This window comes from Triticum aestivum, chromosome 5A (genome assembly GCF_018294505.1).
Source record: "Triticum aestivum cultivar Chinese Spring chromosome 5A, IWGSC CS RefSeq v2.1, whole genome shotgun sequence".
Classification (NCBI taxonomy): domain Eukaryota; kingdom Viridiplantae; phylum Streptophyta; class Magnoliopsida; order Poales; family Poaceae; genus Triticum; species Triticum aestivum.
Window position 1 is genome coordinate 487,027,824 of NC_057806.1, and position 22,649 is coordinate 487,050,472.

Genomic DNA, 22,649 nt, shown 5'->3' on the forward strand with positions numbered 1-22,649 from the left:
ATCGAAGACTTGATCGATGGTAAGCCGCCTTTCTCGCCCTTCTTCTGCCTGCTGGCCGCCTGGAGTTTTTGTTCTGACTTGTGTCCGTTGCCTTGTGCAGATTACTTTCCCGGCCACTCCACCCTTGCCACCCAAACCATCGAGGCTCATCGCGAGGTGCGCCGTCAGGCGGGAGTCAACATCGCGCCGGATGCAAATCAGACACTGGAGGAGCAGCTCCTCGCCGTCCAAGCACGGCTGCAGCCGGCCCACCGGATGCTCCGGCGGCATCAACGTGCCGGGGCGCAGGTGCTGGCCGCCCTCTGGCCCGGCGAAATGATCCCCCGCACCCCAAGCCGGACCGCCGACTGGTTGGAGGTCGCAGTCGGCCGTTTCGAAGCTTGGAAGGCGTCGGCGGCCCGTCTTGGAGCCGGGAGGGCGTTGGAGTTTGTCCGCGCTTGGTACCCAGGGCTAAGCCTGGACCAACTGTGCACTTGGCGGCTGGAGTCCGACGCGGAGCTGGAGGAAGTGCGGCCGGCCATCGCCCAGCGCGCCTCGACGATCGCCGAGTGCACCGATACCAGTGTCTTCGCGCCCGAAATCAATGATGATGGCGACGCCCAGCCGGAGGAGTGGTTCGGGCTGAACCCGGCGGTGGGCGAGGACTCGACCGAGGAGATCGCCTCCAGCGACGAGGAGGAGGATGACGATGAAGAGGACGGTGAAGACGTCGAGCCGGCTAGTGGAACAACCGGCCGGCCTCAAGCTGACCGTGCCTCCAGCAACGAGGCGCGCGGAAGCGCGCCTACTGCAGGAGGCGGCGATCAAGCCGAAGTTCTCCAGCCGGCCGCTCCTTCAGCCGGCGCAACCGTCTCCACCGACTAGCCCAGCTCGTCAGCCGCCCCGTCGGCTTGATCTGCCGTCCTTATTTTTCCTGCTCATTGTCTTTCGAACAATCTTAAGTTTTCGCAGTTCCACCCACTGGGGGTGTATCAAACTATGTTGGATGCTGGCCTCTTGGAGGTCTTTTATGTAAATATTATTATGTGCATGTTTGGTTTCCATTCAAGTGCACTTTCTATCCTTAGGCTTTTTTCCTTTGCCGCCTTCCCTTTCTGGGAAGGCAAGTACTCGAGCTTTCTTGGATTGGGGTGAAGTGAATGGAAACCGGCCGGCCGGCTACTCTGGTAGTCGGTCGGCGAGAGGCGGCAAACCGGCTTTTGTTATACTAGTCCGTTGGTCCCTAGCCATTTTTCATGTGCGCGTCCTTTCCGGCTTATGACTCTTGCCAGCCGAACAGCCGGTTCTTCGAACTGCGACTTTGGCAAGAGCTAAGCCTAGGTGTTGGCACACTACTTGTCTGACCGCGGGTAGGACTCCTAGTATAACTTTAGTCGGCCAGTCCCCGGGCCGACTAGTCGAACCCGGTGCCGAACGGAATGAATAAACGAAAAGACAAGGTCATGCGCATGATACTTTTCATTCATAGATAAAAGAGGGCAGTCCCCGAGCCGTCCTCGGGGGGCCTGTTGTCTGGTACTTAGTACAAAAGTTAGCGCGATACATACTGCATTTCAACTGTAAAATCTTCGAAGGAGGTTGGCATTCCATGGTCGTTCCGACTCCTTGCTGGAGTCGTCTCTCTTGCGTGCCTTGGGCTTCTGCGCGTCGATGAGGTAGTAGGAGTCGTTGCCTAGAGCTCTGCTGATGACGAAGGGGCCCTCCCAAGGGGCCGAGAGCTTGTGCTGGCCGGCTGTTCGCTGGATCAGTCGGAGCATAAGGTCGCCCTCTTGGAAGGAACTTGGCCTGACCTTCCGACTGTGGTAGCGGCGCAAACCCTGCTGGTAGATGGCAAACCGGCTGAGGGCTAACAGCCGGCCTTCTTCCAGTAGGTCGACGCCGTCTTCTCGTGCTTCCTTGGCCTCCACCTCCGTATACATAGTTACCCGGGGCGAGTCGAACTTGATGTCTGTTGGGATGATCGCTTCAGCGCCGTACACGAGGAAGAAAGGGGTGAAGCCGGTTGACTTGTTTGGGGTAGTGCGTAGGCTCCAGAGGACAGCCGGCAGCTCGTCGAGCCAACAGCCGGCTGAACGCTCCAGTGGTACGACCAGGCGGGGTTTGATGCCGGAGAGGATGAGGCCGTTGGCTCGCTCGACCTGGCCGTTTGACTGCGGGTGGCCGACGGATGCGAGGTCCAGCCGGATGCCTTGTGCCGCGCAGAATTGCGCCAAGGCTCCCTTGGCAAAAAATTTGCCGTTGTCGGTGATGATGTTGTGTGGCATGCCGTACCGAGTTGTCATGTCGGCGATGAAAGTCACCGCAGTCGGCCCATTCAGCTTCTTGATCGGCTTTGCCTCGATCCACTTGGTGAATTTGTCCACGGCAACAAGCAAATGTGTCATGCCACCGCGCGCCGTCTTGAATGGGCCCACCATATCCAGTCCCCACACGGCGAAGGGCCAGGTGAGGGGAATGGTCTTGAGTGCCGAAGCCGGCATGTGTTGCTTGGAGCTGAAAAGTTGGCAGCCTTTGCAATGTTTGACTAATTCTTTGGCGTCGTCCAAAGCAGTCAGCCAGAAAAAGCTGTGGCGGAAAGCTTTGGCGACGAGTGACCTTGAAGCCGCATGGTGGCCACATTCTCCTTAGTGAATATCTCTGAGGATTGCAATGCCCTTCTCCTGCTCGACGCATCACTGGAGGACTCGGTGACACTGCGCTTGATGAGTTCTCTGTTGATGATTGTGTATGCTCCGGCTCGACGTTGGACTTGTCTCGCCTCTGTTTCGTCAGTCGGCAGATCTTGGTTTACTAGGAAATTGAGGATGGCCTGAGCCCATGATGGAGCCGCAACTTCTCCTACTTCCAATGTGGCTACTGCCACCAGGGTGGGCGGGCTGGGTGATGAAGTGCCGGAGTCGGCCGCCGGCTGTTGTGTTGGTGCAGTCCCCACGCCGACTACCGCAGTCCCCGAGCCGGGTGCGGCAGTCCCCGAGCCGACTGCCGAAGTCCCCGGGCCGACTACTGAAGCCCCGGGGTCGCCTGCTTGGTTCTTCGAGCTGGACCCGGCCGCATCGGGGTCAGGCGGCACGAAGATGGAGTCAGACTCTGGAGACGGCTTGATGGAGGGCCTGAGGAGGCGCTGTAGAGCGACACCGGTTGGTATTGCTTGCCGAGTGGAGCCTATTCGAGCCAGGGCGTCAGCCGGCTCGTTGTCGGCTCGTGGTACGTGGAGGAACTCGCATCCTTCAAAGAATCCGCTGAGTTGCTGGACCAGGAAATGGTAGCTCGCCATGTTTGCGTCCTTGGCGTCCCAGTCGCCAGATGATTGCTGAACCACCAAGTCCGAGTCACCATAACACAGGATCTGGCGGATGACGAGTTCCTTGGCAAGCCGGAGCCCGTGTATGAGTGCCTCGTACTCGGCTACATTGTTGGAGGCGGCGAAGTGGATCTGCAGCGCGTATGTGAGCTTGTCGCCCTTGGGAGAGGTGAGGACAATGCCGGCTCCCAAGCCGGTGCGCATCTTGGACCCGTTGAAGTGCATGCGCCAATGGGTGGAGTCGGGAGCCGGCGGCAGGTACTGGGTCTCGGCCCAGTCGACGAGGAAGTCGGTCAATGCTTGGGACTTGATGGCGGTGCGGGGCTGGTAGAAGATCGTGTACGGGGCCAGCTCGATGGCCCATTTTGCCACCCGGCCGGATGCATCCCGGCTGCCTATGATCTCGGCCAGCGGGGCGGTGCATACGACCGTGATGGGATGCTCTTGAAAGTAGGGCTTCAGCTTCTTGGCGGTGAAGTACACGCCATAGCACATCTTCTGGTAGTGCGGGTAGTTCTGCTTTGAGGCGGACAACACCTCGCTCAAATAATACACCGGCCTCTGGACCGGCTGGGCTCGGCCGTCTTCCGGGCGTTGGACTACGATGACGGTGCTGACCACCCGGCTGGTTGCGGCAATGTAAAGGAGCATGGGCTCTTTCTCAGTCGGCTCCGCTAGGACAGGCGGTGTGGCCAGCATCTTCTTCAGTTCGTGAAAAGCTTGGTCGGCCTGGTTGTTCCACTCGAAGTGAGTGCTCTTCTTCATGAGGCGGTAGAGGGTGAGAGCTTTCTCCCCGAGCCGACTGATGAAGCGGTTCAAGGAGGCCAAGCATCCGGTGAACTTCTGGATTTCTTGCAGCTTGGTGGGGATCGCCATTCTCTCGATGGCCTTGATCTTTACTGGTTTGCACTCGATGCCGCGTTCGGAGACCAAGAAGCCTAGGAGCTGGCCGGCTGGCACTCCGAACACGCATTTCTCGGGGTTGAGCTTGATTTGAAAATGGCGCAGGTTTTCAAACGTTTCTTTGAGATCTTCCAGCAAGGTGCCGCGCCTCTCCGTCTTCACCACAATATCATCCACATAGACGTGGGCGTTTCTGCCGAGTTGCTTGAGGAGGCACTTCTGCATGCAACGCTGAAAAGTGGCACCGGCATTTCTCAAGCCGAATGTCATGGTTAAGTAGCAGAAGGCTCCGAATGGCATGATGAAGGCGGTCTTCATGCGGTCGGCCGGGTCTAGCTTTATCTGATGATATCCTGAATAAGCATCCAAAAAACTCAACAGCTCACATCCGGCCGTTGAGTCAATCACTTGGTCAATTCTTGGCAGAGCGAAGGGATCTTTGGGGCAGGCTTTGTTGACGCTGGTGTAGTCTATACACATGTGCCACTTGTTATTCTTCTTCAGCACGAGGACCGGGTTGGCAAGCCACTCTGGAAAGAAGACTTCCATGATGAAGCCGGCGGCCAGTAGTCGGGCTATCTCTTCTCCCACAATCCTTCTTTTCTCTTCTGACAGTCAGCGAAGGGGCTGCTTGACCGGCTTTGCGTCTTCTCGAACATGCAGTTTGTGCTCGGCGAAATCCGTCGGAACACCTGGCATGTCCTTGGGGGACCATGCAAAGATGTCCCGATTCTCACGGAGGAAATCGGCAAGCTCGCCTTCCTATTTGATGTTCAAGCTCGCCCCGATAACGGTGAACCTCTCGGGCTGCTCGGGGTCAAGGGGTATCTTCTTAGTTTCCTTGGCCGGCTGGAATGATCCTTGGGCATCATACTCCTTGGAGTCGGGAGACTGGTTCGGCTGCTTGCCGGCCATGGCCACGACCCGGTCCAGCATCTTCTTTTCTTCAGCAATCACAAGGAACTCGGCCAGCCGGCTGCTGGCTGCAGCACACTCGGAAGACTTCTTGTAATCGCCGGCTATGGTGATGACGCCCTTGGAACTCGGTATCTTCATTTTGAGGTATGCATAGTGGGGAACCGCCATGAACTTGGCCAAGGCGGGTCGGCTAAGCAATGCATGGTAGGGGCTCTCCAGGTCCACCACTTCAAACCAGACTACTTCCCGGCGGAAATGCTCCTTGTCTCCAAAGAGTACATCAATCTTGATCTTGCCAATGGGGGCGCAGGACAGGCCGGGGACGATGCCATGGAACACCGTCCGGGTTGGCACGAGCTGCTTTGTCTTGACATTTAGCTTTTCCAGGGTATCGCGGTACAAGATGTTGATGCTGCTCCCGCCGTCTATCAGGACGCGGGAGAAGCGCGCGGCGCGTCTATTCGTCACGAGGGTGGCCTCCAGGACCTGAGCATAAGAGCCAGGAGACGGCATCACCTCTAGATGGTCGGCCCGGCTCCATCTGATGGGTTTCTCTGACCAATGCATGTGTCCGGCTGGATTAGCAGCGACCACGCTGACTTCTTGGTGCTCTCGGCGCTTGCCGCGCCGGTCTTCAGGCTGGCTTGTAAAGACAACGTAAGTTGCTTGTTCGTCGTGGAACTCGTCATGTACGACTCCGAGTGCGGGCCGAGCGGCCGGGGGTGGCGGAGCCAGAGGCGGCGGGCCGCCAGGAGGAGGCGGTGCGAGCCTTCGCCTTTGGCGATTCGGTTGAGCCAATTGCACTTCCAGGTTGTGTGGTTGGACGGCTTCGCGCCGCTATGGAACTTGCACGGGCCATCAAGAGTTTGCTCGTAGGAGAAGGCTGGCTGCCAAGCCGGCCGGCCGCCCTTGGACTTCTTGGGCGCGGGCCGCCCTTCAGGCGGCGTGTCTTCGACCGTGGCCACCTGCCGACTGGCGGGAGGCGGCGCAGGGCCCTTGCGCTTGTGATCGTTCGGGTGTGGGCGTCGGCCAGAGTCCCCAGCCGGCGTCTTGGGCGCTGGGTTGAGTACTTTCCCGGACGCGTCTACTCAGAGCTTGGTCTTCATCGAAGAGTCGGCGGTGGCGTACTTGTCGGCTATGTCCAGAATCTCGTCGAGGGTAGTCGGCTCGTCGCAGAGGAGCTTGTGCTTTAGGAGGGTACCTTCTCGGCACCCGGCAGTGAAGTATTCGATGGATTGCACCTCATGCACCCCTTCGCAAGAATTGCGAAGCTCGCCCCAACGCGTAAGGTAGTCGCGAGTGGACTCGGTTGGGCCCTGTACGCATAGGGAGAGCTTCCTGGGCTTGGGAACCCGCTTGTAAGTGCTGGTGATGTTGCGAACGAAGGCTTCGGTGAAATCTTGCCAGCGGTTGATGCTGAGAGGCTTGAGGTTGTTGAGCCAGGTCCGCGTCGTGCCCTGCAGCATGAGGGGCACGTATTTCATGGCAACGCGCCGGTTGCCGTTGGCTATGCTGACTGCCGTAGAGTAGTCGATCAGCCAATCTTCTGGCTTCACGGAGCCGTTGTACTTGGGTGTGTCTCTCGGGAGCGAGAAGCCTTTGGGGAAGGGCTAGTCGCGGATGCGGGTGCCGAAACAAGGCGGGCCGACATCGTCTTCTTCTTCCAGCGCCAGGGATCGCGCCAGGCGGTCGATCCGATGGCGGGCGTCGCTCTCACCGACTCCTTCGCAGCAACCTAGTCGGCCGCTGAGAGTCGGGTGTGCCACTGGCGGCGGAGTGGGGTATCTCTCTCCACGAGGTCGAGGCGGAGGTGGGTTGCCTCGCCACTCCGTGGCTCGGGGGTGGCCGTCCGCGTCTCGCTCGATGGTGACGCGAGTCCGGCTCCGGCTGGCTGCCGGTTCTCTCTCGCGCCGCGCGTGGGTGTTACTCGTAGTCGGTGTCCGGGACGTCGCACCATGATCTCGGCGCGGGGGAGGGCTTCCCGCAGGGGCATCGGCCTCGTGCCGCTGCACGGCCGCGTCGATCAGCTGCTGGATGCGCCGGGTCATGTGGGGGAGTTCTTCGGCCTCCAAGCCGTCCAACTCGTCTACGGCCGCCTGGGCGGCGCGCAGGTTCTCGAGTGGAGTGGCATAGACCGGGCGGTCGACTCCCAGCGTGTCGGCGATGACAGCGCCGCGTTGCTTGACGACGCCGGCCCGGCTGGGCCCAGCCGGAGCCGGCGTGCCGAAGGCGGCGCGGTCAGCTTCGCGCTGGTATGCCTCAGAGAGCCGTCTCATGGAAGCCAGCCTCCGGCCCTCCGCGAGGAGGGCGAGCCGGCGAGCCTCCAGTGCTTGATCGTCGGCATCGGCCGGGAGGGGAGCGGACAAGTCGTGGGCCGCCGCATGCGGGGCATCGTGGGCGCTCTCGTCAGCCGGGCCGCCATGGCCGATGACCATCACCTCGGTGCTGACAGTATCGCGACCGTCGGCCCGAGGAAGCGGGTCGTTGTAGACCGCGACGTTGGTGGGGAAAGTGTCGTAGGAAGCCGTGTCGGAGTCGACAGGCATCGGGTCGGTGCAGCCAATCGACTCCAGGTCCGCAGCCGGCTCGCTCGAGACGTGGAGTTGGCCTAGGAGGTTGGCGAGGTGGTCGGTGCCCGCATCGGAGGCGAGCTCACCGGAGATGCAGGTTTCGTCAAGGAGATCGGTGAGGCCGCTCGCCGCGCAGATGCTGGTGATGCCTTGCAGCGCGTCATGGCAAGCGCCGTCGGCCGTGCCGGGCTGGCTACGCTTGCGAGGGAGGAAAAGGGGTTCCCGTCCAGAACAGGTTTCCGGACGACAGTGCACCTGGCCCCACGGTGGGCGCCAAATGTCGGGTGGTAGGTGCGACATATGCCAACGGGTGGCTTATCATTGTGGGAGCCAATAAAATGTCGCCGGTGCCTGGAAACGGGATGAGGCGAAGACATGCACACCGGTGAATCTTACCCAGCTTCGGGGCTCTCCGTGGAGATAACACCCCTACTGCTGCTCTGCGGGGTCTCCGCATGATCACTAAATGGACAAGTAGCTACACAAATGCTCCTTGAGCTGTTAGGGTGGAAGGAGGAAGAAGGGCTCGGCTGGCTGGCTTCTCCTCCTCATATGGTGTCTAAAGCTAGCTGGGGGCTGAACCCTATGCATCGGTGCACCGGGGGATTTATATAGGCCTACCCCTCGGGGGTACAATGGTAATCCGACTGGGCGCGGGGCCCAGCCATCTGAGACCGTGCTCGCCGGCTTCTGCGCCGAATTCTGGGGCCCGCCGACTGGTGGGTCCCGCCGGCTGCCGGCTCCTCGGTCGACAGGCAGGCCCCACTATCCAGGGCCTGGTCGGGCGCCGGTTACTGTTGATCTATCTTGATGACATGGGCTTTGTCGTGGGAGGCGTGGCTACAGTGCCGCCGCCTGGCGGGCGATCACTGTAGCCTCACCTCGTCTTGTCTCCTTAATGGGGCGTCTCCTTCGAGGCAGATGGCAAGCCGGCTATGGGGAACCGGCTTTCTCTTGGGCCGACTGGCGGGGGTGTGGCCGCCTTCTGGTGCCCCTCTGCCCGAAGGACCCACCGCCCGTGGGCCACGCTGGCAGCCCGTCGTGGATGGCGTCAGGGTCGGCACGGCAACAGTGTTGCGCCGGGCGGGCCGTGGCCACCCGTACGGCGCACTGTGTCGGTCGTGCTCCGGGATTCGGGGGTGGTAGGCTGCACTGTAGCCACGCCCCGTCTCATCACCACTAGGTAGATGCAGACTTCGAGGGTATGGTCTTGACCACTCCATGGGAGCCGGCTTCTTGGAGTCGGCCTTCTGGCAGCCGGCTTCTTGAAGTCGGCCCTACCATGGCTTTCTTCATGGGGGTCAAGGTCGGGCCTCCTTCCAAAAGCCGGCCTAATCGACAGCCGGCAAGGGGAAGGCGGCCCCGTGTCTTGGTCTTCTCGAGAGCCGGTCGGGCTCGTAATTTTTTCTGATGGGCCAGGGGAAGCCGGCTAGGCTACCCATGGCTATTTACTCCGACAGCCACCGTTGTGGTGTAATACCCTACTCCAGTGTGTGGTGGGTGGATTGCCTCTTGGGGCTGATGATGATGAACGATACAAGGAAGAACAGCCTTGCGAGGGTCTGTTCTTGGCTAGGGCGATGAACTGCTGGGAGGAGTTCAGCCACCTTTCTCTTTCTCTCTCTCTCTCACTCACTGCCTAACTCTTACTTGCCGGCCTCTTGCTATGTGGGTGGCTGGTCCTATTTATAGAGGCCCTGGTCCTCTTCCCAAATATCGAGCGGGAAGAGGAGCCAACAATGGCGGGCTAATTTGAAGGGGGATAGGAAGTATCAACTATCCTGACAAAAGCAGTCTTCGCCTGCGCAAAGCTCTGGTGATGACGCCGTCTTGGGCTCCACGATGACCTCCGTCTCGTAGTCCTCCTAGTCTTGGTCTCATTGCACCGAAATGGCAACCTTTGCCTGATGCCTCGGTACTCCGCGGCTGCGCTTGCCCCCTTCGCACCAAAGAGGAAAGGAGGACGCTGCGCGGGCTGGCACCCGCCTGGCGCCCTGAGTCATCATGGCTTGCGTCACGGGCACCTCGCAAGGTACCCCACCTTGATCTCTCCGCCTCCTCGCGAGCCAGCCTGACGAGGCCGTGCCTGAGGAAGGTCCGTGTCGTCCGCCCCGCGAGGCTTGGCCCCTCGCGAGGGTCTTGGGTCTTGTGTTGATGAAGATGGGCCGTGCTGGGCCCCCTTTGAGCCACTCCTCAGGCCGCAGGCAGGCAAGTCTGGGGACCCCCGTTCCCAGAACGCTGACAAAGCATGTCTTCAAGAATCTGGTTGACCCTTTCCACCTGACCACTTGATTGAGGGTGGAAAGTGGTACTGAAGGAAAGATGGGTTCCCATGGCAGTTTGGAAACTCTCCCAGAAATGAGAAGTGAAAAGACTACTACGGTCTGAATTGATCTCTAGTGGAACACCATGAAGTGACACTATTCGAGAAATATATAAGTCAGCGAGCTGACTAGCAGTGATATTCTCTCGAACAGGTAGGAAGTGAGCCACTTTGGAAAGATGATCAATGACTATGAAGATAGCGGTATTCCCTTTCTTGGTCCTGGGAAAACCGGTGATGAAGTCCATACCAACTTTATCCCATTTCCACTCAGGAATAGCTAAAGGTTGAAGGGTGCCAGCAGGTCTGTGATGCTCTACCTTCACGCGACGACAAACGTCACAGTTAGTAATAAACTGAGTGATTTCTCTCTTCATCCTAGTCCACCAGAACCTCTAGCGTAGGTCCTGATACATCTTAGTACTACCGGGATGAATCGTGAGAGGAGATTCAGGCGCCTCCTTAAGGATTAATTGTCGAAGATGTTGATTCCTAGGAACCACCAAGCGACTCTCAAAGAAAACAACACCACAATCATCTATAGAGAAACTACCACCAACTCCTTTGTTAATGTTTCTCTTGATCCGGGAAATTCCCGTATCCTGCTTCTGAGCAGAGATGATTTGATCCACAAGAGTAGGTTTCGCCACCAAGGTAGAAAGGAATCCATGAGGAGAAATGTGAAGATTAAGCTTACAGAATTCCTCATGGAGAAGTGGTTGGCCTTGCTGCAACATGAGGTTGTTGCAATAGGACTTACGACTTAGTGCATCAGCCATGACATTCCCCTTGCCTGGGGTGTAGGTAATCCCTAAGTCGTAATCTGAGATTAACTCCAACCAACGTCTTTGTCTAAGGTTCAAATCTGGTTGGGTGAAGATATATTTGAGACTCTGATGGTCGGTGTAAATCTTGCAACGTTTACCAAGAAGGTAATGTCACCAGGTCTTAAGTGCATAGACTACGGCTGCAAGCTCTAGATCATGTGAAGGATAATTCTCCTCATGTGGATACAACTATCGAGATGCATAGGCAATCACATGGCGATCTTGCATAAGAATGCAACCTAGTCCCTGTCGTGAGGCATCACAATAGATAACAAAATCCCTAGTGAAATCCGGTTGCACAAGTATGGGAGCAGAAGTCAGGCGTCTTTTCAGTTCCTGAAAACTGCGCTCACACTGTGGGGACCACTCAAACTTTTTATCTTTCTTGAGAAGTTCCGTGAGAGGTTTGGCCACTTTGGAGAAGTTGTCAACGAATCGGAGACAATAACTGGCTAGAACAAGGAAACTCCTAACTTGCTTAACTGTTTCAGGAGGAGTCCAATCAAGAATGTCCTGAACTCTTTCGGGATTGACAGCAATGCCCTTACTAGAGATTACGTGGCCGAGATAGGTCACTTCTGGCAACCAAAATTCGCACTTGGAGAACTTGGCATAAAGGCGGTGCTCTTTGAGTTTTTCTAGCACAAGTCTAAGATGTTCGGCATGATCTTCCTCGTTCTTCGAGTAAATAAGAATATCATCGATGTAAACCACGACGAACTTATCTAAGTACTCCATGGAGATCGAGTTCATCAAGCGGAAGAATGTAGCTGGAGCATTAGTTAGACCGAAGGACATGATGGTGTACTCATACTGGCCATAACGAGTGACAAAAGCCGTCTTAGGAATGTCCCCATTTCTGATCTTGATTTGGTGGTAGCCTAACCTCAAATCCATCTTGGAAAAGACTGAGGATCCAGTGACCTGATCATACAGGTCGTTAATCCTGGGGAGCGGATACTTGTTCTTTGTCGTGACCAAATTAACGGGACGATAATCTACAACCATCCGGTCCGTACCATCCTTCTTCTTGACGAAGAGGACGGGGCAAGCCCAGGGAGAAGACGGATGAAACCCTTTTGCAAGGATTCATCGAGTTGTTTCTTAAGCTCAGCTAGTTCTAAGGGTGCCATCTTGTAAGGTCTCCTAGAGATTGGAGCGGTTCCAGGGATAAAATCTATGGCAAATTCTACATCTCTGTCAGGTGGAATACCTGGCAGTTCCTCTGGAAAGACATCCGGAAAGTCACGGACTAGCAGGATATCTTCAAGGTCAGGAAGAGGGTTGGCATTAAGAGAATAGAGCTGACGCTTTGCAACCCTAGTGGAGACGGTGACTATCTTGCCAGATGGGTGTGTAAGTTGAACAGACCTAGTGTAACAATCAATCCTGGCATAATGAGCTTTCATCCAGTCCATACCCAAGATGATGTTAATATCCATAGTGGAGAGGGCATATCACAGAAGGATATGTTGTGCAAGCTGGCATAGCTTTCGGAAATGAAGGAATGAGATGCTCTGGTATCAAACAGAACCGAAGTTGGATGATAGTTGACAAGGAGTGTAACAAGAACGACATCCGGATCATCATGAGTGTCTTTAGCTGAGACGTGATGCACATGTCCACGTTCAGTGGGAGCTGACTTGACACTAATCATCTTGCGTGATGGCTTACCACGGCCAACAGACTTCTCAGGCTGGGGTGGAGCATAGTTGGTTTGAGAGCAGTCACGGGCATAGTGTCTTGGCTCTCCGCATGTGAAGCAAATCCCTGAAGTTGGACGTGGACCCGCATTGACAAGGGGTCTACCAATAGGTCTGGGTGGAGCATACTGCTGAATTGGGTGAGGTGCCACACAAGAAGGCCTCGGTGTGTAACCGGGTGGAAGAGCAGACTTCGGAACCCAAATCTGGCGCTTCTGAGAACTAGAACCGGAGGAAGAACTCAAATCACGGTTGTGCTTATGAGACTCCTCGTAAGTGAGTTGAGTTGTTTCTGCGTCGATGGCCTTGTTCACAAGAGCCTGGAATGTATTGCAATGGTGCAAGTGGAGATCACGACACAACTTGGGGTTGAGACCCTTCCGGAACCTAGCCTGCTTCTTGGCGTCTGTGGACACTTCTTCTGTAGCATAGCAAGCAAGGTTCTCAAACTCTCTACTGTAAGCATCAATAGCCATCTTACTCTGAGTGAAAGTACAGAACTCTTCTCTCTTGCGGTCAATGAGAGCCTGAGGAATGTGATGCTCGCGAAAAGCCTCAGTGAAATCTCTCCAGGTGGTTTTCTGGCTAGCTGGAAGCATATCCTCATAGTTCTGCCACCAAATACTAGCAGGACCTTCCAGATGATAAGCAGCGTAGGTGACCTTGTTACTTTCAGCTACGTTCGCCGAACGCAGCTTGTGTGTGATACTACGGAGCTAGTCATCTGCATCGAGTGGTTCAATGGAATGATGGAAGGTAGGTGGTTTTAGACCAATGAAATCATAGATGGACGCTGACTCTTTGTGCTGATGGGAGGTGTTCTTTTCAATACGTGCTAACAAGCGGTTAGACTCTCGCTTGTTCTTCTCAACCTCTAACATGAACTCTGCCAACGAAGACTGGTCAGAAGGATCCTCATCCCTACCATCTCCATGGTTCCAGCTACGAGCAATAGAACTTCGGTTAACCGACAACATCCTGAAGAACGAAACCAAGGAAAACAAGGATGGATTCAGCATCAACTATAGGATGCAGAAGGTAGCACAAGAATTTAGTATCTCTTAAACTCCTAGGACAATTCCGGCAGCATAACGGCAGTAAAATGCTCGAAATGAGACATTCTGCAAAAGACAGGGTAGCACCATACTCAACATCATTACTCAAGGTTCTGAGATATTGCTAAACAGGCTACACCGGAGGTACTAAAACAGGGATGTGACTCAGATCAACCAAACCTTAGAGACTACGGAGTAGTAACACGTGATCCTGATAGACGGAAGAGAAAGCCTATGTGACACCCCAAAATTTTGGCCTTGTTTTAATAAATTAAATTTTGCCAGGAAATTAAAACTTTTATTTTCTGGGCTCCCTTTTGATTTTTGAACCATTTTCTCCCTTGTTATTATGGAGTTTTTCCCCAAAATGAAAACTTTTCAAATATGTTATTGGACTTGTTTAACCTCTCAAGAAAAACTTTTCTTTTATCAGTAGAACTAATTACATAATTAATTTGCTTGATCTTTATTTTCTTGAAAAATGGTTTTTCAAGGTTATATGGCCATATTTGAACTACAACCATTTGATAAATTCACTTAAAATTCCAACCAAAATTTGGAGATGTCATGTGATGTTTTTAAATCACTTTTATGCAAAAATATCTTTTATTCATGAAATATTTTAAGCTCTACACCCAATTTTCTTCTCTGGTCCAGAGTGCAATTTTGCACTATAACTCATTTCAATATTTCTTTATAGCCTCCACCAAAATTATGGGATGTTGGTAGTAGCATATGATTCAACTTTATGCAAAAACATAGTGTTGTTCTTTGGAAAAATTGGTGAATCAACCTCTTTTCCATACTGGTCCAATTTGAGGATTTGTACAGCAACTACATCTTAAGTTGCTCCTTTACCCATGATTCCTTTTCCTACTAGTAGTCCTCCCTGCAAAACCTCTAAGTCCAGGAGCATGCACCTATTGGATCATTTTTGGTTCATGAAATGATGCCATTTACCTCCTATCCAGAATTGTAGTTTTGAAAAACCTGCACTAACAAGTTTCTGCATTTGGCAAACTAACCTCACCACCCTCTTATGCATCTAAAGAGACCCCACTCTGGAAGTTTTGGCCACTCCAAGTACTGCCTAGATGCCTCTGGCATTTTGTCAAACACCCTGTGGGCATGAACAGATTTGGCACGATTGTAAGTTTGTGTTTTGAACTTGATCTTCTGACCAGACCAGCATGTCCCATAGTTTTGCCCTAGACTATAACCCCACCCTGCTAACTCCCTTGTGGTTTAGAGCCCACTAGAATGCATTAGCATTTCGTCGAGCACGTTTCGTGCGTGCTCTGGGCGCGAGCAGAGCACGCGTTTTGCACGTGCCGCGCCGAGCCAACGCGTCGCGCCCCTGGTTTGCCCTCACTGCAGAGCCGCGCCACGCGCTCCCCTTCTCATCACAACACGCCAAGCCGCCCTCGCGACGTCTCCGGCAAGACAGGAGCTAGCCGCCACGGCCGCCCGACAGCCCCTGCTCATGTCGGCGCCGCACGAGCCTCCCACGCTCGCCAACTGCCCCCTGGAGCAGCGCGAGCTCATCCACAAGCGTGTCCGCTAGTTCTCGTCGCCACCACGACTCTCTTCCGCAACAGAGAGGCGGTTCGCCCGTGAACTTATCCCCGACCATCGCGGAACCGCCTTGACTTGCCTATTTAAGGAGCCCCGAGCTCCTACGAGCACTTGGGCAGCCTCACACCGTCCTCCTAGTGCCCCCATTGCCGTCAATTGAAGAGGAAGGGGCCGTCTTCCACTACTCCGGCCAGTTCGGCCACCGCCGCCTCCCGGCTCCGTTCGGCACAACCAGAGCCTCCCCGGCCCTCCCAACGCCACCAAACGACTCCACTCCATCTTGCGAAGCCACCCAGACCCCCAGCTGCGACGGAGAACCACCGTAGCCCCAAACCCACTTTGCCCCGAAACCTCCTCCGCCGTGAAGCTCGCCGCCGGCAGCTCACTCTGTCCCCGCCGACCCAACAACCACCGGAAGGACCGCCCTCGAACCGCGGATCCATCCCCACCCTCGGTGTATCGAACGGTGCCGCCGTTCGCCGGCGAGCGTCGCCGGAGTTCCGCCTCCGCTCGGGACAGAGGAAGAGGAGGGAGAGGACTAGTCAAACCTGACCAGTGGCCCCCCTGGACCCACTGTCAGTGACCCTGCACCTGTCCACTTGGGTTAAGTGAAAGCACAAAATCCCCAGTACGTATCTCCTACTTAGAAAGCGTATTTCCTTCTGAAATGTTTTCTTTTCTGTTTTATTTTAAAAACAGATTTTGACCACAACTTTGACTGCCTATAACTTTTTAATTATAACTCCAAATGAGTTGATTCTTTTTCCTACCTTCCTCAAATTTTGTCTAGTTTATTTTAAGATTTATTTCAAAAAAAAAAATTCAAACAACTTTTTGTGCGGTTTTGAATTTGTGTGTTAATTCAAATTTATTGAAAATAGGATTTTGGAGAGAGGAAGGAAAGCTTTCAAAAGTTTTGGAGTGCACCCTGCCTTTCCACACCATAAAGGCAAGCATCCTGAACCCAGGCATAATATTTTTGGTGTGTTAGTTGACACAGTTATAACACCACCTTACTTCGGAAAAACTCGTTATTTTATGTGTTGATACGATCATTTGCATGAATGCATATTAGTGATTTCCTTGCTGTTGCAAATGAATATACCTGTGATGGTAATCATCCTCATGTGCCTTGCATGCATGCCGAAAAGGAATCCGGGAATGCCTCGGCCTTGGGTAGGCGTGAGCTTGTCGCCAGTCTCTGTCGGGACGGTTATGTCCGGTATGGCATAGTAAGGTATAATAAGTGTTGATTTTATTGGTTGAAATATATTTGTTATACATGTCATGCAGGAAATTTATAGACCTCCTGAGTCGACCGCAGATCGAGTCTTGTTCCAGTAACCCCCATACTTGTTTTGTACTACGACTTGTCCTTGCCGCAGGTAGGGTATGGTTCAGTAAGTTGTCAACCCCTTTCAAGCACACACCGTACAGAGAGGCCATGGTGGAAGATACCGGTTGTAGCCGGTAGGCAGGCCACCTGGTCCGGGGGCATGGGTGTTTCCGGTTGGGACCGAGATGGGAGACCACCCCTTAGAGCACGCGATATAAATTTGATCCCATGCTACGCGAGGTTGTAGCCTCCCCACTTAGAGTTTTGCTTAACAAGTGTCGTGGGTGATTCCAGACACCGGTGAGTTAAGCTAGTGTGTGCAAGTCAGGTGTGTTTTCAATTAAAAGACCGTAGATGGAATTAGTACCGATGGACTAAAGGAATCCGTTACTCGTGGGTAAAGAGTACACCCTCTGCAGAGATTAAACCTATTCGAATAGCCGTGTCCATGGTTAAGGATTTCAGTCTGGGATGGGTCAAGGGTTGGTCTTAGTGTCGTTCTTCGGAGGAGAAATTGTTAAACCAGAACTTGGATTGTGACTTCTGACTTGTGAAGATTTTGATTATTATTATTATGGACTAACCCATTATATCATTGAGTATCCCTGGGACGGTTCTACCTCCTGGATATTCATTGTGATTATTTATTTTATAAGCCCTTTATGTGGTGTCGCGGAGACGCCCGACTGTGGCATTGCTTGTTATTTATTTATTTATAAGCCCTTTATGTGGTGTCGCTGAGACGCCCGACTGTGGCATTGCTTGTTATTTATTTATTTATTTATTTTATAAGCCCTTTATGTGGTGTCGCTGAGACGCCCGACTGTGGTATTGCATGTTATTTATTTACTTTATAAGCCCTTTATGTGGTGTCGCTGAGACGCCCGACTGTGGCATTGCTTGTTATTTATTTACTTTATAAGCCCTTTATGTGGTGTCGCACAGATGCCCGACTGCGGCATTTTATTCCCACTCCATTATTGCTTATTCATGTTGCATATAAATAACCTGCTTGCATGCATAAAAGATGTTTTATTTATGACTGACGATGTGATCATAGAATATTTCAGTGCATAATTATCAATTAGATTATCCCAGTGTTCATAATGTTTGCGAGTACATTCAAAGTACTCACTGGCCTGTCCCTGGCTATTGTCTTGGCCAGATTTCTGCATGGAGAGGAGCGTTGCGATGACAGCCCCGGAACTAAGCAACGGTGATAGCAGCCTCGCGAAGATAGGAGTTGACCTGGTCAGTTGTTCCTGTGGGAAATGGAGTCCCATAGACACTGTTGTCTCACAAACCGCTTCCGCCACCGACCACTAGAAACCAATTGTTGTATTCACAGGCCCGAATGGTCTTGTACTACATATTTTGTATTTTTGCTTGGGATTTCTATATCAAGTTGGTGCCTCCTCAGGTAACAGTAATCCTGGGGCTGGTGAGCACAACGGCCATTTTCTGGAAATTTATACCCGGAAAACCGGTCGTGTCAAACTTGGTATCAGAGCCAGGCTGACCATTGGCTAATCCTATCTTAGTCAGGTCAATAAATTTAGGCAAACCAACCCACCAAGCCATAACCAAACCCCAGCCAAGCTTCTCGTGTAAGACAGCCACACAGTGACCCGACACCTTTTGACAGTCGGTGCCCAACCTATCAACCTAGCCGGTCGATCACGCACCAGTGACCAGCACCCAAGGTGTCTCATTCGCAAGCGTGCGAAGGAAGACTCCGTCCCCTTTTCCTATAAAAAGGGGCATGCTAGTCTCAACCCAGCACAGCACAGCCACTACCCCAAACAGAGCCACAATGCCTGGCCCCATCATGCATAATGAGACCAGAGCAACCAACCTTGGAGGCTTTGTGACCATACTCGCAAACCTCACCCGTCGTGCCTATGCGTTAGAAGAACCCCCAGAATATGTTGTGTACCAAGGACCCATGAGCGGTGAGAGCCGACAATTCTGGGCCACTGTACACATGTACGGTAGGGGTCTAGCGCCCGAGCGCCCCTACAGGTTCACCGGAAGGACAACTTCCTTTGAGCCACAAGCCATCCAACTAGCTGCTCGAGAAGCTATAGTTCATCTCCGGCACTTGTCGCCCAGAGTTAATTGTCGCTCGTTCCACTACTACCCCAGACGTGAAGGGTATGGTAGACCACCCCAAGTTGCCAACGGAGATCACGAGACAGATCCTGCATTGTTGCGCCTAGTGCGCTATGTAGGTGCACTAGAGGGACTGTTCGATCAAATCACCCTTGATCTGATTGCAGCTTGTGGAGGGCTGATTCGCCGAGCCCCAGTAAGAAGAGAAGACGAGCCCGATGCCGACAACCCAGTCATGCTGTTTGGACACCCGATCGAGTCCCTGAGGTCTGCCCCAGCCGTCGGCCAAGGTACTCCGATGACCCCAGAAGTGCTTCGTCGCCTCTTGGGAGCACACTCCAACGGGGTTGTGGCCAACAAACCCCGTGATGGTCATCATCGCTACCCCGAGCCTGCAGCCCCTCAGCCCACTCCAGCTAATTCCGACGGTGAGACCCGTGGAGAAGCCTCGACATCCACAAGGCATGCCCGCTTGGATATAAACGAGGTAGACTAAGTCACTCGAGTAGTGTCGAGTCCCAGTGTATCCTCACTTTGTAATCGTGTGACCTTGTAAATAAACAAGTGCTCCCTAGGTGGTTTTGGTAATTGATGACAAGATATCTCTTGTTGGACTCATGTTTCTATCTAGCATGTTTCAGATATGTTCAACAATGGAGTGGCATGGACTAAAGGTTGTGGGAAGCTCTCCAAGATGCTAAGGACAAAGGATTGGCTCAAGCTCAAAAGCTCAAGACTCTTCATTTTACATTTTAAGTGATCCAAGATCACATTGAGTCATTAGGAAAAGCCAATACTATCAAGGAGGGATGAGGTGTTGCTTAATGAGCCTCTTGCTTCATGTGCTTAGTGATATGCTCCAAAATCCTCAACTACTTTCCCATATCCACATTTGACCAAAACCCTAAGCCAGACTCGGTCATACCGATTCTTTCTAGCCGGCGCCACCGAGTTTCACATGTCATAAGCCACTGCCAAACCCTAATCAGTTCGATCTCACCGATGGGATCTGGGTCTCACCGAGATGGGCTTGCAAACTCTCTGTTACCTATTGCAATATTCTCGGTCCCACCGAGATATGCAATCAGTCGCACCGAGTTTGCCTGGCCAACTCTCTGTTTCACTTATTACCCAAATCGGTCTCACCGAGTTTGAGTAATCGGTCAAACCGAGTTTTGGATTTACCCTAACCCTAGCACATCGGTCCCACCGAGTTGATTGAGTCGGTCCCACCGAAATTTCTAACGGTCACTAGGTTTACCTTTTCGGTCCGACCGAGTTTGTTGATTCGGTCTCACCGAGATTGGAAAACTGTGTGTAATGGTTGGATTTTGTGTGGAGGCTATATATACCCCTCCACCTCCTCTTCATTCGTGGAGAGAGCCATCAGACTAAGCCTACACTTCCAGCATCCTATTTCTGAGAGAGAGCTACCTACTCATGTGTTGAGACCAAGATATTCCATTCCTACCATATGAATCTTGATCTCTAGCCTTCCCCAAGTTGCTTTCTGCTCAAACCTTCTTTCCACCAGATCCAAATCCTATGAGAGAGAGTTGAGTGTTGGGGAGACTATCACTTGAAGCACAAGAGCAAGGAGTTCATCATCAACACACCATTTGTTACTTCTTGGAGAGTGGTGTCTCCTAGATTGGCTAGGTGTCACTTGGGAGCCTCCGACAAGTTTGTGGAGTTGAACCAAGGAGTTTGTAAGGGCAAGGAGATCGCCTACTTCGTGAAGATCTACCGCTAGTGAGGCAAGTCCTTTGTGGGCGATGGCCATGGTGGGATAGACAAGGTTGCTTCTTCGTGGACCCTTCATGGGTGGAGCCCTCCGTGGACTCGCGCAACCGTTACCCTTCGTGGGTTGAAGTCTCCATCAACGTGGATGTAGGATAGCACCACCTATCCGAACCACGGGAAAAACATCCGTGTCTCCAATTGCGTTTGAATTCTCCAAACCCTTCCCTTTACATTCTTGCAAGTTGCATGCTTTACTTTCCGCTGCCAATACACTCTTTTCATACTTGCTTGATATGTATTGTGATTGCTGAAATCATGCCTAAACTCCACCTAAACCGAAAAAGCTTAAAAAAATTGCAACTTTAGCATGAAGTGTCTAATCACCCCCCTCTAGACACATCTACTTAAAGATTATGCCGAAGCGGAATACATTGCCGCTGGTTCATGTTGTGCTCAATTACCTTGGATGACCCAAACTCTTAAAGATTATGGAATCTATGTGAGAAATGTTCCACTGCTTTGTGACAATGAAAGTGCTATCAAAATTGGTCATAATCCTGTACAACATTCTCGAACTAAGCATATTGAAGTTCGTCATCATTTCATTCGAGACCATGTTGCTAAGGGTGACATTGATCTTAAGCATGTTCGCACCGATAAGCAATTAGCGGATATATTCACTAAACCACTTGATGAGAAAGTGTTTTGCAGGTTGAGAGGAGAATTGAACATCATTGATGCTTCAAACTTGGAGTAGAAGCTCCATTGGATACATGCAAGACATGAGCTTATGACTAATCCATGATATATCTCTTATGATGATTATCTTATGTCTTGGATATATTTGTACCTTGCATGTTGTCTAACCCATGTAGGTTCTTGGTTGAATCTAATTCCATGATATTGCGACTCACTCACATCTTGAGCAATCTCTACATCACCAAGTCTCTACACAATGGTGGTTGAAGACAAGGAAGCACAAAACCATTCAAACATATCCTTAAAAAAAATTCTATGTTGAGCTTCATGATTGTCATTTTGGGATACACAAGTGCTCTTCCTTGCAAGAACTAACCCATGTAGGAAGATGAACTCAAACTCCAAGTGGTGCTCCCAACTATTGATGAGCTACATCAACCTTGAGCACCCACACAAGTTCAACTACATGAGCAAGAACCACACCGCCACCCAAGGTATGTTATTCCATCTCAGAGAAGCTTTACTCCAAGACATGAGTCAAAGCAACTCAACAAGATGTGAATACATCAAGATGCTTAAACGAAAAATGGTAACCCCATTTTGAGCTTAAACGATGAGTATGATCTATGATCAAGTGTTCTCACTTGACTCCTAAGTCAATATACTCTAACATAGGTGACTACGTCACCGCCCAACTCTAGATGAAGTTCTCTTGTGTTCTTTCTTTGTGTTATTGCATTTGTCTCATGCATGTTTAGTTTCTTTCTCCTCTTAAAAACAAAAAAAACTTCATCTAGATCTTTCAGTTTCTTCTCTTTTCTTTTTCTTTTTTTCTGCATTTTCAATTCCTTGCAAATCCTTCAGGTAATTCATTGCAAATCTTTGTGAGATCCTACATTTCTAGTGAGCTAAGGTGACAAGTGTTTTTCTCTGTGTGAACTCGGTTTCACCGACTTGTAATTTTCGGTCCAACCGAATCTTTTCGGTACCACCGGAAAATGCCACTCAGTGCCACCGACTTTGCCACAGGAAAAACAGTTTGCCACTTGTTATATATTTTTTTATTTTATCCAGCTCTACTCAATGAATCTTGTCCTCTACAAGCATCACAGTTTTATCCATTGCTTTGTGCTGAGTCTCAAGGACCAAACCTATACGATGGATTCCAGAAAACCCTTCTTGGAAATTGATGTCAAAGGGGAAGAGAGAGATCAGATCAAAGCTTGTGGGAGAGAGAGAACACATCAAAGCTAAAGGGGGAGAGAAAGTCTCAAGGATCCCAGATGTCCTAGATAAAGTATTAAGAGGGAGAAAGAGATTTCCAGGGGGAGAGAGAATACTCAAGGATCCCAGATGCTTGATGCTCAAGAAGAGAGATGTCACATGTCTTTTGGGGGAAAGACATGTTCATTAGTGCTATTCATTTGTATCCTTCAGCTTTGATTTGCTGTTCCCTATCTCCTCCCAATATCCCATGTAAGATTCAGGGGGAGCAAGATACCTAAGGGAAAGAAATCAATCAAATTCATTGCATATCTTTACTCTTGGGGACATGTTGAATTCAATGTAGTACCTAGTACTTAC